Source organism: Ailuropoda melanoleuca, chromosome 9, assembly GCF_002007445.2.
Source record: "Ailuropoda melanoleuca isolate Jingjing chromosome 9, ASM200744v2, whole genome shotgun sequence".
Classification (NCBI taxonomy): domain Eukaryota; kingdom Metazoa; phylum Chordata; class Mammalia; order Carnivora; family Ursidae; genus Ailuropoda; species Ailuropoda melanoleuca.
The window spans coordinates 57,277,755-57,296,509 of NC_048226.1; positions in this window are offsets into that span (position 1 = coordinate 57,277,755).

Consider the following 18,755-nt stretch of genomic DNA (forward strand, 5'->3'; position numbering starts at 1 on the left):
ATGAAGAAGTATTTCCTTCAGCCCTGAAAATCCTTCTGTTTCATCTTTATTCTTTAAAATTGCAGCATGACCAAAATGTAAATCGCAGATTTACAGTTTATCCTTATGGGAAGTGTAGGTATACCTCATTCTATTAATTGAAAATAGTGTAATAACTCAAACCATGACAAACTAATCCCCCTACTATTTTATTTTTCTTAATAATAACAATAACAAAGCAGGTTAGGGTGGAGACTGTCACAGAGTTGGGGGAATATTAACTAATCACTCAAAGTACTTCAAGAAATACCATCAGGGAAGTCAGTGAATTTCTGTGTAAAAAGGGAAAGCATCAGGTTCTGTTCTCTTTTCTTTACCATCTAAGGTAAAAATGATGCTTCAAGACTCTGATAATAAAGACTTTTTCAACAATTAGCAAAGTCTTTGACATAAATGTATATGCATAGAAAAGTCAATGAGTCACACGGGCATGCAAAAATAACTGTCCTTACCAAATGCACTACCAAGCATCTCAAATGCTGCATCTATGCACAGAACAGAAATTAATTTTTCCTCTGGCTAAAATTCTGTTTGGCCAAAAAACATTTCTACCATTTTAGTGATTTCAGAAGACTTCAGAATTTTACATCTTAGGAATTATATCTTGATGACATTGACACGTCTATAAATAGATAAAAGTGAAAAACTTCCTGCATTGAAAGATGTCATTAATTCCATCCAACTACATGCTGACAGTAACTGAATTAAATGCTAACCCCCATGGCCTTTCTCAAAATTCTAGAAAAAAATATCAAAAGTTTTATTGTACATCATTCAGCATCAGGAAAATACAAATCAAAACCAAAATGCAATACCACCTCACACCAGTCAGAATGGCTAAAATTAACAAATCAGGAAACGACATATGCTGGCAAGGATGCAGACAAAGAGGAACCTTTCTGCACTGTTGGCGGAAATGCAAGCTCATGCGGCCACTCTGGGAAACAGTATGGAGGCTCCTCAAAAAGTTGAAAATAGCGCTATCCTATGACCCAGCAATTGCGTTAGTGGGCATTTACCACAAGCATACAAACGTAGTAATCCGAAGGGGCACCTGGACCTTAATGTTTATAGCAGCAATGTCCACAACAGCTAAACTATGGAAAGAGCCCAGATGTCCATCAACAGATGATTGGATAAAGAAGATGTGCTATGAATATACAATGGAATATGACTCAGCCATCAGAAAGAATGAAATCTTGCCATTTGCAAAGAGGTGGATGGAACTAGAGGGTATTATGCTAAGCAAAATAAGTCAATCAGAGAAAGACACTTATCATATGATCTCACTGATATGTGGAATTTAAGAAACAAGGCAGAGGATCATAGGGAAGAGAGGAAAAAAATGAAACAAGATAAAACCAGAGGGGAGAGGGTGGTGGGATGGGGTAACTGGGTGATGGATGTTGGGGAGGGTATGTGTTGTAATGAGCACTGGGTATTCTATAAGACTGATGAATCACAGACCTGTACCCCTGAAACAAATAATCCATTATATGTTAATAAATTGAAATTAAATTTAATAAATTAATTAATTAAAAAGTTTTACTGTACAGAAGAGGTGTATAGTAATATCACATTCTTCCCAATATTTTTGGAAACACAATAATATCCAATAATATAATTTTCATGAGATAATATTTTTCACAAATAAAATTCTAGAGTAATAGCTAGAAGTAAAAATTAAAAATTTCTCCCCATAATGTATTTGTGTACCTTTGTAAGATCTGGCTGCACTTCATTCTATTCATTTCAAACTAATACTCTATGGGATATGTTACATTGCCTTTATATTAACTATATAAATAAAAATATATAACAAATTTTCACTGAGTACTTACCAAGTAGCTGGCACCATCATAAGCCCTAGAGTTATAGCAAGCACAAAACAGACAAAAATACCTGAGTTTATGGGGCTTCCATTTTACTTAGGGAGAGGAGCTAAATTGTAGAAGACAGGCATTGAATAAATGAAGTAAACATGAAAACACTGAAATGGCACAAACTGTAATTTTTTAAAATTCATAGGGTCACTTTGTAAGACAGGAAATTATGGCTCAAATTCTACAATTGATAGCACATTTTGATTTTATTTCTGAATTTTTTTTCTTTTTTCTTTTTCTTTTTCTTTCTTTTTCTTTTTTTTTCCTAGAGGGAGAGAGCAGAAGCGTGCCTGAGTGGTGGGATAGGGGAGTGGGCAAAGGGAGAAGAAGAGAGAGAATCTTAAGCAGGCTCCACACCCAGCACAGAACCTGACACAGGGGCTCCATCTCATGAACCTGAGATCATAGACCTGAGATCATGATCTGGGTCAAAGTCAAGAGTCAAATGCTTAACTGACTGAGCCACCCAGGCACCCTGTATTTCTGAATTTCTTTTTAACTTCATCACTTAAAAGGAAACAAAAAAACACAACTTAGAAATAGATCAAAAAAATCTCTTCGAAACTTTTCTGTCTGTATGAGGACTTTATATGGACACTGAAAATAATATCTTTCTTGTAGAGATCATCTTTCTATTGAAAATGAATTTATTTCAACAATGCAGGGAAGAAAACTTAGCCTTGACTTTTATAATCCTTGTCTATGTTACTATTCAGTGGAGGGGTGAAAAGAACAGTTGTATTGCATGGGAGAGAGAATTATCACATTTTGCTGCATTTGCTCAAATAGATTTGCTGTATTTGATACAAAGGATCAAACTTTACCCTGAAATGAAATTCAGGGTCCCTGCTGACTTTTCAAGATGTGTTTTCCCAAAATCCACTTTATAGTACACAAATGTTTAATATCATTTTCAAATAGTTTTCTCCAGGGGAGAGGTAGAACTATGTCCCCTAAAGAATAAATACCTTTGACTTAACTAGTCATTATATGTCACTCCTCTTCCAAATGGATACAGTTGAAAGAGGGTTTCTGTTTTCCTTGGCAATAAAACCAAACTGCAACCAACAAGGAATAAAAAAGCATTTAAATGAGAACTACAGATGTGCGAACCATTTGGAAAAATAACTTGCACTGAGTTAAGTGAAATTTATGAAAGTCTTTTGAACTAGCCAGGAACCATTTAAAAAGTTTATATCATATTGGAAGTACCTTATATTTATCTTTACCACACAGTTGTATATTCCCCTTCACGATTGCCTTTTGTTTTCCAAGACTAAATTTAGTCCCTGAGAAAGTGCCAGAAAGTCATTTCTGGAGATGAATGCCTACTCAAAGTACAGACAATAACATGAAAAAAAATTTTCTATTCCTGTCCTGGTCTTATATACATACATATTTTAGAACTCTCAACATAGAATTACCAAAGAATTCAGAATAATAGTGCATTTATTCTTTTGGGATGGGCCAGAAAATCTGTTGGGTCTAGTGACAGAAAGCACAGATACCTTAGTTAGGCATGCCAACATTCTAATGACTCTATTCCTCTTTGTTTTGTAAGTCCCACTGTGAGCCCCACTTTGCCCATTGGACAAAACTGAACAGCTACCATCCAAAACAGCGTATTACCTAAAACCTGACCAATCTAAGAAGCAAGTTAGGAAATGCCTATGGGGTCAATATGCTCTCTCCATTTGTATTTAACAATCATTGCTATGTTATAGTGCTACCGTGTACCTGTTTAATTCTCACAACATAATATGACTACCACAAAATAAAATGACAAAAGGAAGGACAATCAGGTTTATTTTTTGTTTGTTTTAGATGTGGCTTAATATGCTAGTTAATAAGTAAATAAAGCTGTTATAAATTATATGGTTCTTGATGTTCGTAATCATTTTTAGGGTCCATGTGATTATGCTTCTTTTTGATTAACTTCTCTTCTTTGTCTAGGACAGATACGTTTCAGTTTATATAGGACTAGTTAATAATCCAAAGAGAGAAAACAAGTCATGTTGTTAATACAAAAAACGCTAGATTACCCTCAAATGAAAATATTTGGCAATAGTATAATCTGATTATCACATTATACTCCTACCAATGAGCAAATGACATTGGCAAATTTCTAGCCCAAACACATTATATCTACTTTTTAAAAAATGATATATATGCAGATTGAAAGTTATAAGAAACAGAAAGAGGGTATTCTAAAGGACAAGAATAATACTTGCAAACAAGCCTTAAATGATATGCTTATATATGCTTTCATCTTTAAGCCAGGAAAAGTGTTCTATATTTATAATTTATATTATTTAACAATAGGAAACTTAAAAAAAATCATTAGTTCAATAGACAAAATGGTAAGTATCCTAGCTTAAAATGAATTTTTTCAGTTACTATAGGCTTAGATATGTGGGTTTTTTATTATTATTTAAATTCGATTAGCCAATATATAGTACATCATTAGTTTTTGATGCAGTGTTCAATGATTCATTAGTTGTGTATAACACCCAGTGCTCACACAGTTTTTTAAAACCTAGCTTATGGCATTGAACTTGGGGCTTCTCAAATATTAAAATACTATGTTAACATCAATGTCACAATAGTGATTTTCATAATAGAGATTATTAATAAAAGCTCCTGGTAGGGAAAATACAATATGTCATATGACTCTTGCTTCAAATGCAGATTAAGTATTAAAAGGAGAGGATGGGATTTTGTCTACCAGAGTTTTTACTCACTTATCTAATATTTCTCATAGCAGCATAGGTGTCACCTTTTTTTTTTAATTGGGTAAGGAAGCATTTTTAACTTTCCTTGGGAAAGTGGAAAGAAGTTTTGAAGAGTTACAGTGACTATTTCTTAAATGTCATCGGGATTTATGTGCCCTTTGCTGAACTCCACATGATTTGCCAAGTTTTGTTTCACCTACTATTTTACTTCCTCATTTCTCGGGCAATAGGAAGAACATCTCTTTGTTGCCTTATTTCTTGGTGGTCAATTTTTGTTTCTTTTCTTTGAGAATGTATTAAGTTGTTTTATATTTATTTTAACTCTTAAGCAAGCAGAAGATCAATGGTTAAATAGATATCAAAAGGAGAATGTAAAAACTCAAAGATTTTTGGTAGTCAAACAATAGTGGGGCTCCTGGGAGGCTCAGTCAGTTGGGTGTCTGACTCTTGGTTTCAGCTCAAGTCATGATATCAGGGTCCTGAGATTGAACCCAGCCTCAGGCTGTACACTCAGTAGGAAGTCTGCTTGAGATTCTCTCTCCCCTCTGCGCTTCCCCCCATTCGCTTGTACACTCTCTCTCTCTCAAATAAATATATAAATAAATAAGACAAAACAAGAAACAATGGAAGTAATGACAATAAATAATATAGTAAGAGTAACTAACATTTAATGAAAAGTTACTATATACCAGGCACTTGATGAGTAGTCTATTAACATGTTTAATTCTCCCAACAAAATTATAAGGAAAATTTCCTCCATTTTATAGATGAGAAAACGGAGGCATTGAAAGGCTAAACAGCTTAACCAGAATCACTATTAAATACTTTTTATAGGGGTACCTGGGTGGCTTAGTTGGTGAAGCGTTTGTCTTCAGCTCAGGTCATGATCTCAGGGTCTTGGGATTGAGCCCTGCTTTAGGCTGCCTGCTCAGCAGGGAGTCTGCTTCTCCCCCTCCTTCTAATCCACTTCCCACCTTATCCATTTGTGCTCTCTGCTCTCTCTTTCTCAAATAAATAAATAAAATCTTTAAAAAAATACTTTTTATACCTAAAAATGGTCAATTATATACTCCCTATGCCTATCCAGTTTTTGGGATGTGGAAATTTTTATTTAATATTTGTTAAATGAGTAAGTTTGTTAACAAATTAATAAATGTAAAGCAAATTTTAGAAATCAAGAGATAGATATTATTTGGATTTTAAAAAGGAATGCTGACTTTAGTATTAGTGATGAAGTTAAGAGAGGATTAATGAAATATAGGAAAACTGACCTTGGAATTATGCATTTGATATAATAACATGATAGAAAAGTGGGTAGCACAGAGCAAAGAAAAAAGAATTTATTAAATACAATAATATTGGGAAATTTAGATTAATAAATGTAGAAAGACTACTCCAATATCACAAATTTTAAACCTGAACTCCTGGTAGATTAAGGACTTAAATGCAAAAACTAAAAATATAAAATTAATGGAAGAAAATATGAAAGAATACATGATAGAAAAATACTTCATAATGAAAATTTCTGAAACATAAACCATGAGGTAAAAATTTGATAGATCAAATTATGTCAGATTTAACTTTTTTTTTGTCAGAGAGTAATCACTATCTACATACCCATCAAAAATCTTTTACCCTCTCATGTAAATAGATTGGGCAACTGTATCTTATTTTGGTCAATAGGCTATATGTAAAAGTGATCAAAAGTGATAGGTGTTTACTTCCTGTCAAAGATACTTAGAAAAAACTATGGTTAAATCATGCTCTGTACTGTCCCTTCCTCTGTATGAGTAAAGGCCATATTTGAAATGGCAGTGCCAACAGATGGAAACTTTTAGATACTTAAGTCCCAAGTCCCCAGTCTGAAGGGACTCACAGAGACTGATCAGAACTGCAACAAACATTAGATGATGTTTTATGCATTAAGCCATTTAGATTTTGAAGATGTTTTTTATGCAGTATAGCCTAGTCTATCTTGACTGTTATACTCCTCAACAAAAGACACCCACCACAACCAAAGGTTAGAAGAAGATAATCTCATGTCTGAAACCAAAATGATAATAACTAGAATATAAAGTGAACTCCTACAAGTCAACAAGAAAGATATTTGAAATCTAATAAAAACCAGTGAACAAAGGACAGGAACATATAATTCAAAACAGAGAATCACAAATGACTAATAAATATTTGATGCTCTAATTCACTAGGAAGCTTGTCATTGTGAATTTAAAAATGAAAATGCTGAAAATAGAAAAAAAATGGATAATACCAAGTGTTAGTGAGGAAAGTGTTAGTCAGGGAAATCAAGTGAAAATTTCATATACTTCTACTGAGAGTTTAAATACTTGCAGCCATTATTGAAAGCGCTCTTGCAGGACTAAGTAAAAACAGCTATGTGTATAACTCCGGACCTAGAAATTCCACTCCTAGGCTTATATTCCCATTCAGTTCCATAACTGCTTCTCATTTATTTGTAGTAAAAGATGTCTCAATAGAACAGATAATTAAAATATAGTGGATTAGATCATAGAATATAATGTAGTGGTCAGAAGTAAAAATTCGATGTATATATAGCAACACAGATCACAAAAACATAATACTGTATGAAAAAGAGATAAAAAACTTAGATTCATATATCAATAACATTATGCAAATCTAAAAAACACGCTCCCAATACAAACTATATTCCAGACCGAGATATGTGTATTTAAGGACAAATATCAAACATAATGGAGAGGTGTCCTTGTGAGAGGAAGCAATGGAAGTACGGCATGAGGATGAAAGAAAATAAAATGAAATAAGTGGGCTTTCTTGACATAGATAAATATGATAATGGGGTATGAGCTGCAGTATATGGTTAATTCAACATTCTGCAAGTGAGGCTGAAGAGAAAAGAGAAAAAAGAATAAAATACTAGGAAAATGAAAGTCCTAGGAAAAGTTCAGAAATTCCCAACTGTGACCTTCATTAAAACTTTAGATTTTTAAGCTAATGGAAATAATATGAAAATGAACTCATTAAAACAAAACCAATCAAAAAGATAAACAAAAAACCTTATTTGACCCACATTTTTAGTTTAGAATCTGAAGCACAAAAAGGAAGTCACTTATAACTCCCTGTAATTCCATTCAGTATCTCTATTGAATTACCCTCCCACATTATTAAAAGCCATGAAGAAATATTTCTGTACTTTGAAATGTTACCTCTTCTTTCTTGTATAATCCTGGAGCACCAAGAGAGGGTAAAAAAATATTTTTTAATGCCATACAAGGTAGACTGGTATTAAATATAGCTGTCTTTGGCAAGGCTCATTTGTAGATTTTCATTTCCTAATTATGTTTATTAAAACAGAAGTAAAATAATAAGCGAATCCTAGTGAGTCCCCCACACAAAATAAACTAGCTTCCATGGTGACATAAGTAAATACAGTGTAAGACAGTAGGTGGATATCACTTTGTTTAGACATTCAGGGAAATAATCACACAGGAAGCACAGCTGGAATTGGGGTCCAGGTTTATAAATCCTTGGGTTTTTCTAATGGTATCTAATCATTCATAGTCTCCAACAGTTTGCATACTAAGTGAAAATAAAGGGACAAGTCCATATTTTGCAACTTCTTGAGGATCTAACGTTTCTTGTCTGTTGCAGTAAATGTATGACAATTTTTTGAACAATACACAATGAGATTTGTGATAACAGCCACTAACAAAAGCTTTTATTCTAAACAATTTGCTAATTTTCAAAAGAGCCTTTTGAGCATGAAACTACATTCCACCATTACTTTTCAGCTCTGGGTCAAGAAAAGGTCACTTTATGGGAGTTATTGTTGATTATATGCTAACATTCACAGGAAACAGACTCTGGTTATTTTAGGATCAAGATGACAGCTATATGAAATGATAATGTAGCTATATGAAATGATAATGTAGCTATATTGGGAAATGTAATTAAACTGCCTTTCTGTATTGAATGATAATTGCAATGAGACTGCTTGGTGAAAATCTGATGATGAGACATAGAGGAATTTGAAACGCTACTGACTCCAGTCTTATTTAGAAACAGAAAATTCAACCCAGTCTGGTGGAAAGTATTTAATTCTAAGTATTTTGTGAACAACCATTTAAACAGTATTCTTGCCTCTTAAATCAAACTTAAAGCAAACTACTATGACAACTGCCTTTCCTCAGACTAGGGAAGTGTTTCTCTTTGTACAATTCTTACAGACAACATACCAACATTTTGCCCCATGAAACGCTTATAGGCACAAGGCAAGAAATCAGAGTCGTGCTGCTAAACATCACCGAAAGAGGGCCTGAGCAACAAGAGCAAAAATAAACAATTGGAACTACATGAAACTAGAAAACGTTTGTACAGTGAAGGAAACCATCAACAAAACAAAACGGCAATCTACTGAATGGGAGAAGATATTTGCAAATTATATATCTGATAAGGGATTAATATCCAAGTTATAAAGAATTTGTACGACTCAACACCAAAAAGCCCCAAATAATCCAGGATCTGAATAGACATTTTTTTCCCCAAAGAAGTCATACAGATGCCAACAGATACATGAAAAGATGCTCAACATCACTGATCATCAGGGAAATGCAAATCAAAACCACAACAAGCTATCACCTTACACCTGTCAGAATGACTAGTATCAAAAAGACAAGAAATAAGAAGTGTTGGCTAGGATGTGAAAAAAGGTGAACCCTTGTGCAGTGTTGGTGGGAATGTAAATTGGTGCAGCCACTATGGAAAGTAGTATGGCTCTCCCCAGCCCAAAACTAAAAATAGAAACACCATATTACCCAGTAATTCCATTTCTGGATATTTACCTGAAAAAAAAATACTAATTTGAAATGATATAGGCACCCCTATGTTTAATGCTGCCTTATTTACAATAATCAAAATATGGAAGCAACCTGAGTGTCCCTCAATAGACAAATGGACAAAGAAGATGTGAGGGATGTGTGTGTGTGTGTGTGTGTGTGTGTGTGTGATGGAATATTACTCAGCCATAAAAAGAATGTAATCTTGCCATTTTTGACAATATGAATGGACCTAGAGGGTATTACACTAAGTGAAATAAGTCAGACAGAAAATGACAAATACCGTATAATTTTACTTATATGTGTAATCTAAAAAACAAAACAAATGAACAAACAAACAAAATAAAATAGACTCACAAATACAGAGAACAAACTGGTGGTTGCCTGAGGGGAGGTTGGAAGAGATGGGCAAAATAGGTGAAGGGAATAAACGGGCAAAATTTTTATCGAGAGATATATATCTATACCTATTTATATGTATGTAATTATGGATATGTATATAAGGATAAAATAAGGATTACAAAAATTGTACAGGAGATATAGATATATTAAATTTATATATCTATCTTCTAGACAAAAAGCACAAAATGAAATATATAAAATGAGCTCTAGTTATAGATGTATGAAATACACATACATAAAAATTGTTTTGTAGGTTTCATTTGTATAAGAATAGACATATAGATACATATGATAAACATACACACACACATATACATGTATAGCTCTTTTTCATTGCCATTAAAACAAAGTGCATGGTTTTGCTCTGAAGACTTATGTACCACTCAGTTTATCTGTGTGCTTGTTTATTCTCTGGCAGTCACGTCTTGGTTCTTTCTCAGGATTTCGATAATTTATATAAACTGGATTATCTCCCTTGCTTCCATAGCTACCATCTTTTTAAATTATTTTCTTCTCTTTTATTCCTTAAGAACTTCTGTAATTATTCCTCTACATCACTGATATAATTTTCTGGGATATAATGTTATACTTTCTTTTTTGGTATTACTAATGCACATTTTAATTTGCTACTGTGCTTTCAGTTACTCTCTTTCTCATTCTCTATATTGACTCCTTTTAATGTCATTCTGGATCTCGATAAGGCAATGCATTTTCAACTCATTTTCTTCCTCTTATGTAATGGAATTGTTATATTTTATTTTATTGAAGACAGCATATGTATTTAAAATTTTTTTTTTTGTAGAAATCCTTTTACATATATAACAGCTTCTGCCAACTTAGGTCAATAATTTACTTTTTATTGTGGTTGTCACCTAAATATTCCCCTGATATATCCCCCCTGTTGCCTAAAATCTTCCCCTAATCTATCCTTGAAAAAAAGATGACCTATATATGTGTCCAGTGTTTGTCCCCTAACAGGTATATGTAATCCCCCTGAACCACATCACAATCAAATGAAACACTCTTGCATATATTTTTGTTTTAGAAGATGTCAGTCAGTATAGCTCTCCTGTTCTGGACAGACATTTCCTTCTGCTACTATTTCCGAGTTCTCAGAGGTTAAAGAAGTGAGATTCTGCATAGGTAATTTGGATTAAGTTATAGCTTTTCCCTAGAAATGTTACAAATCATATACTAATTCCCAGAGTATACAGCTGCTCCAATTCTTTTTGTAAACCTTTGCCTAACCTCATATCCAGGGTGTTCTAACTATCTCTTTTTACCTATGGATATATCTCTGAAGTTTTAGGAAAGGATACAGGATCTCAGAGTTTTTTTCTTTTATTCTATATCTTATCTGTGAGAATTTTTAATAGCACGGAATATTTAATTTTTAAAATAATGCTGGTTCTTTCATAGTCTAAAAAACTAGAAAAAGGGCCACTTTGTCAGCAAAGGTGTGGTATCGTAAAATGTGACCAACATATTTCTAAAAGCTAAAATAGAAATTCATTCATCCTTCGAGTTTCCCAAAATCATTCTTAGATTTTAAACAATGAACAGTTCTTTGTCTAAGAAAAACAGTATTATTAAATTATCTTCAGTAATTTAAAAGGAAGACTATCTGAGTTGCAGGAAGTCCAGAGTAAAATAAAATCATATGAAGCAAACTAAACATCTTATAAATACCATATGTGTAGATTCTTTTGACAATGGCTTTTGTTGGTTTAACATGAAAGTAATAGAACAGGAGCTTGTATCATTGTCTTAACAGAAAAAGTCTGCAACAATTTGCAGAATTAGAGATTCTATTTTTTAAATACTACACTTCACCAAAAAAATATTCTCACATTATGTTTTAATGATAACATGGTTTTAATAGTAAGAGATCTAGCCAAGATGCTCATGTTGTTGGATTATTGTTTGCCAGCATACTGAAAATCCCTTTACCTATCTGCTATACTTGAAGTTTAGCCCTTAGTATATCCCTGTAACAACTAACAGTGAATATGAGACAGATAAAAAAGAACTATCTTTCTTTCATCCGTGTGTAAGTTAATGAATCACATTGTCTCCAGTGTAGAGAAACTCAGCATTGAGACTCTGGAGGTAAACTGTATTTCATACCTTGAGTTATTAATATTTTTAATGTCCACATTGATTATTAGTTAGAATGGCCAGTCCTAAGACAGTTGGTAAAGTTGACAAAATTTGTCACTGAAACTCCTTCTTTGACTCTTCTGAGCTCCTCTATTATTGTAGCTATACTCCAGAGACTTAGCATTATAAAATTTCCATTTCCCTAATTCCCTCTTCAGAAGAGAATATGTAACAATTAAGTCAATATTAACATCATAGTGTGAATTACTTCAATCATAATTTTCCACATTCCCACAACCTTTCTCCAGGGATCTTGGTGAGAGTTAGATGTGTTACACAGGAGAGACTGTGGAATAAAGCAGATCTGGGTTAACATTTAACCTTTTATTTTAATAGGATGAAATTTACAAATGACTTGTTAATCTATCCTCAAATTCTTAATTTAATAATTTCCATATTTATTGTTTTGAAAATTAAATGATGAAACAATGTAAGGGAAAGAATTTATTACTTAGCGGACACTCAAAATTATTTATTTTTAAATGACTTGTAATTTTAGAACTAGAAAACATGAAATGAGATATTTGAAGCAAGAAGGCAATTGTAAAATCTGCTTATGTGTCGAGGTACCCTCACTTTTAAAAACTGGTAATCAGGGGGCACTTGGGTGGCTCAGTCAGTTGGATGTCTGACTCTTGATTTCATCTGGGGCATGATCTCAGGGCTGTGGGACACAGCCCTGGTCTGGCTCTGCACTAAGGAGACAGTCTGCTTATCTCTCTTCCTCTGCTCCTTCCCCCACTTGCGCTTTCTCTCTCAAATAAATAAATAAAATCTTTAAAAACTGGTAATGATAAGCAATTAACTCCTCCCACTGAAAATAAGTGACAAAAATTTCAGTTCAGGAGTTATTTTTTTCTTAATTAGATATTATATAATAAAACTGTGACATCATAAGTTCTTCATAAGTAGATGCTGCATTGAACTAAATCAGCAGTTTTAAAATATTTTAAATACTTTTTAAAAATAAATGTGAAATAATGTATGTAATCACTTTTATAAAAAAGATAAGAACATGGCCGGGTAGTTTGGGATGTTTCACTATTAGATCACCATATGGCCCATGAGTTCCTTTCATGGAAAGTATTTCTAACTTTCCATATAAAATAGTAGAAAACAACAGCAGTGGATAATAGAGGGGGAAAAAACCCACAAATAACTACATATTCTACATATTTTGGATCTTATTTTATCAGGTCATCATTTTCTTCTTTATCACTATAATAATTATAAGTAATTAAAAATAGTAACAAGCCAAGCACTAGGCCTTACTTTATTTCCAGCTATCACAAAACTCTGCAAAGTAAGCAATATTATAACCTTTACTATTATTAGTAATGAAGAGATGTGATCACTGCAAGTTTTATCCAAGGCACCATTTACAAGTTATTACAATAGATAGAAACATACATTTTGTGATCTGCATTATTTTTTAGGTAGTGGAATAATTTTATCAAACTTTCAGATACTTAGAAGTATTTAATTCTTCAGCATTTCCTACAAAAGCAGAACTCTTCAAAAATGCTTATATTGCTCCCTTTTGACTTTCATTCTAGGCATTATATACTCCAGTGGTGCTCAAACATTTTCATTTCAGGATCCCACTCTTGAAATTTAAGGAGGACCCCCAAAACCTTTTCTTGATATGGGTTATATCTATTTATATTTACCATACTACAAATAAACATTTGGAACCTTTTTTTTTTTTTTTTTGGTGGGCAGCAAAGCAAAGTTTATTGAACAATAGTAAAGTGAGAGGACAAAGCTCCTGAAGAAGGAGGGAACCTGAGAGTGTTGCCCCAAAACTTGGAAACTTTAAAAAAATTATTCAATTTAAAAATAACCCCCAAAAATGTTACAGGTAAGCATAAATAACATATTTCTATGAAATATAACAGTTTTTTTGCAAAATAAAAGTCTTTACAGAGAAGAACGGCATTGTTTTATATTTTTGCAAATCCCTGAATGTCTACTTAATAGCAGATAACTGGATTCTCATATCTACTTTCTGCATTCAGTCATACATTGTTTTGGTAGAAGTATATAAAGAAAATCCAGCCTCACACAGTATGTGCTTAGAAAAGAGAAGAATTTTTTCAAATAATCGTGGATATTTTTATTTATTTATACTCAATCAATGCTAGATAATGGCAGTTTCTTAACAGATAGCTACAATGTTGAATCTAAACCGCATCAATGAACATTTACACTGAAGTCTGCTAGTCTATCTTATACCTTGAATAGATATCTTACCTATATGCACAGGTGATATTGTAACACGCATGCATCCCTCATTTGGAAATATTGCTTCACTATCTTATGTAGGCCATCCAATGTTGCCATATTTCCTCATTTAATATAAAAAATTCACATTCATAAATACCACCCGTGATCTCACAAGAAAAGTCTTTAAGTATGGGGAAGCTATCAAGTCACATAAAAGTATTCCAAAATTTTAATCTTCATTTTAAAGTTAAAATTTCATCATGGCAATGAATACTGTCTGTTGTTTTCCTTCAGATAACAGGCTTACTTCATTTATTCTAAGAAATGTCTGTTAAATAACCAAATATGAATAACCTTGTTTGGCGGTTTTTCTTTTCAGTAAAAATGTATTCTGTCTATAAAGTTCAGATCATAACTTAATTGTCTAAGTACTTTTTCTCATGTTCTAAGGATCTGCACGTTGGATATGGTATGGTGAAGCCGGGGCAGCCACAGGAGGAAATGGGAATGAGGCATGGAAGGAAGATGTTTATATACTCACAAGGCTCAGACGGGACACTGAATGCCATGCAGAGCCAGAGTAAGACACCAGAGTGGTCAACAGGCAGGAGGGCAGAAGTAGGGGGGACAGCTTAGGCCAAGGCATTTTACTGGACTTTCCATGGCAAAGGCAAGGCAAAGCAAGTTTAGAAGTGGCTAGTTCGAATAATCACAGCAGACTCTAAGCTATAGGGGTTATCTGGTACCTGGTTACGTGGTACCTGGCCCTGGGATGATTATGGCAGGGAACTACTGCCTCCTGGGGTGTATAGGCCAGATACAGGAGGAAGAGCTCTGAATTGGTTAGTTTGCATATAAAAGGCATGATGCTGGTTGAGTCCTGCTACCGCTGGAGGATCAGTCTCTTCCTCCTCAGCCAGAAAGGTGTTTGTTCCTTTGTTCGAAGATTTTATTTATTTATTTATTTGAGAGAGAGAGAGCCACGTGAGCACGGGGGGGGGGGCAGATGGACAAGCAGACACCCCCCTGAGCAGGGAGCCCAATGCAGGCATCTTTTTGTTAGTTTGCTCTTTTTTTTTATTGGAGTATATACTTCCCCAAAATAGAGGCAAGTAATAAAAAAGTTTTAGACCTTGTTAAGTCTATAAATTATGAGGTATATGTCACAGTCAAATGTTAGTTTTTCTAGTTATAGAATTCTAGATTGAAAATATCTTTCTCAGGATTTGGAAAGCATTTCTCTGCTGCCACCTACTTCTCAGATTTGTGTTGACAGATTCTAATGCTATTTTGATTCCTGGTTCTTTCCCTCTTAAAACCATTAGGGATTTTCTTTTTGCTCCTAATAATGGGAAGTATCATGATAATGTGTCTTGGTGAGGGTCTTCTATTTTCCGTTTTGCTGAGAACTCAGGATGCATTTCAGTTGTGGGAAATATTCTTAAATCTTTTTGTTGATGATGTGATCTCCTTCATTTTCTCTATTCTATTATTGTTCTGAAACTACTATTATTTTGATATTGGATCACCTGGAATACTACTGTAATTTTACTGTATTTTTCTAATAGATTTTTTTTTTCATTTTGGTCTCCTTTTTTCTTAAAGCTGATCAGTTTTAACTTCAACAGTTTGTGTATGCTATCATATTTGTAATATCCAAGGGCTCGTCTAAATTTTCTGAATGATCTATTTAAAAGTGTCTTCTTTTTATCTTATGATAAAACAGTACTACCATACTGCTCAGAATATTGTTTAATTTTGTTCATTCTTCTTTCATGTTCTCTATTTCCTCTATATAACTGGTTATTATTTGTTTTAGCTTTTAGCCTCTATCTTCTTCTTATCTACTATCCTTTATATAGTTACTCTCCATTAATATCATGAGCTAAAAAAGGATTAGCTCAATATGTGTGGCGGAGCTTTGCTGACTATCTGCTTTACAGTAGGATAACATAGTTGAGGCATGTTTTCAAGGAACTCCTGTTGCTATCTTCAGTTCTTTTCTTTGGGCTTTCAGATACCCCAGTGAAGTTTTCCCCAATTGCCTACCTGCAGGGTATAATTTGGTTGCTAGTAATCTTTGAGCCAGATATAGTAAAAAAGAAAAGATCTGAATGTTCAGTATGTAAGCAATCACTTAATCTCCCTGTTTTCAATATAGCACATCCAGCCTCCATTGTAATTGGTATCCTTCAATATGCATGTTCTCTCTTTGGCAGTCTCCTGAGAATAACTTGTATACTTCATCCCAGATAGGTTAAAATAAGCCACCCATCTAGGTGAGCAGAGCATGGAAGGATCTGTAATATAACTTCTAGTAGTAGGCCAGTGGGTCTTTAGTGTCATTTAGCTTTCTGGTTTACCATTCTGTTTTTGGTTTGTAACTTTTTAAAATCTGGTAGGTTACTTATCCTTCATTGATCTGTTTTCTGTCTTCTAAAAGTGGATGGCTACTGTGTATTCTCCTCTTTGTCTTTGTGTTTTTCTATTTAAAAAATTCTTTTATAAGGATTTCTGGAGGGAATTGAGGGCAATGTTTCCATTAAATCTACCATGTTATCCAGTAGTCAGTTCATATTGCTGTGTGTGTGTGTGTGTGTGTGTGTGCACTTAGGTGATTTTTATTGTAGTACAAAGAGCTAGCACATTACTTACACAGTAGCATCTTTCATATCCCCAACTCAGAGGTTACCATTATTCTAATAAACCATAAACTCATGTTGTCTATGCAGCTCTTTTTATTCAGTTATTTTTGTGAGAATTTTTCATATCATTAACTATAACATAAGTTTTTCCATCTTTAATTACTGTATAGTATTCCTATTGGTAAATTCTCCAATTGTGGTTCTAATGATGGCTTTTGGAGTTGTTTCCAGAAATGGAATAATACAAATAATCCTATGAAAACTTCTGTTTGTGACTTTTGGTGCACATAAAATTTCATTTATTTGGGGGCGCCTGGGTGGCACAGCGGTTAAGCGTCTGCCTTCAGCTCAGGGCGTGATCCCGGCGTTATGGGATCGAGCCCCACATCAGGCTCCTCTGCTATGAGCCTGCTTCTTCCTCTCCCACTCCCCCTGCTTGTGTTCCCTCTCTCGCTGGCTGTCTCTATCTCTGTCAAATAAATAAATAAAATCTTAAAAAAAAAATTTCATTCATTTGGCTATATATCCATAAATGGAATATCTGTATCATAGGTAGTGTGTATTTTAATCCCTGTTTTTAAAATACATTTTCATTATTTACAAAACTATCAAGTAATTAAGATTACATGATCATAACCCTAAGTTAATTACAAATTGATTGATTAGTTGTTCTTCTTTTCTCCCCCTTATTTCACTCATTTTGTCAGTTGATCTATATATAGATAAGAAATAGCATAGAGAACAATGGTTTAAAAAATTAGAGCTGAGAGAAAGACAATTATCATATGATTTCTCTCATCTATGGAACATAAGAACTAGGAAGATCGGTAGGGGAAGAAAGGGATAAAGAAAGGGGGGGGTAATCAGAAGGGGGAATGAAGCATGAGAGACTATGGACTCTGAGAAACAAACTGAGGGCTTCAGAGGGGAGGGGGTGGGGGAATGGGATAGACTGGTGATGGGTAGTAAGGAGGGCACGTATTGCATGGTGCACTGGGTGTTAATACACAACTAATGAATCATCGAACTTTACAACAGAAACCAGGGATGTACTTATGGTGACTAACTTAATATAATAAAAAAACATTAAAATAAAAAAAAATTAGAGCTGATTAATTTGAGTAAAGCAGAGAATTCTTTCAAGAAAGTACATGGAAATAAGATGAGAAAACTAGTTAGCTGTTACATTTTTAAGGTCGTTGAGTGCTTACTAAAGTGCTTTGACATATCCTAGAGGTAGCTAAGTTTTTATTGAAGGCTTATTCCCTAAGAAGTAACAGAATAAAATGTATTTTGGCAAAATACTTTTGTGTTCATATCCAAGATATATTAGGAAAGATGATATCGTAATATTAGAAAACTCAAGTGTAAAAATTCCTCAAATAGTCTAAAAATTATTTTTTCTAAAAAAGTCATTATATCGATCAAATTCATAGAATTCTCTACTCTCCTCCCTTTATTTAGAAAAACTCTTCAATAAAGAGTCCACCATAGTAGATGAACTTGGTCTTAGTGATGAGATATTCTGCAAAAGTTCATATATTAATATAAACTGCTTTGCCAATGAATATTTGTTTTGTGTATTTTGATCAAAGATTTGGGACTTTTTACTTGAGCTGATTTTTAATTTCAACAAAGCCCAAATAAAAATGCAGTAAATAAATATGCACATAGTTTCCCAAGTCTTTTATTCATTTATAAGATACTGGATGATAATATTTCTGGATAGGCATGACATAAGGTATGTATGTGTGTGTGTGTGTGGGGGGGTGTTAAGTGCTGAATTCTATTCCCTCCAAAATTTATATATTGAATCTCTGACCACCGGTACTTCAG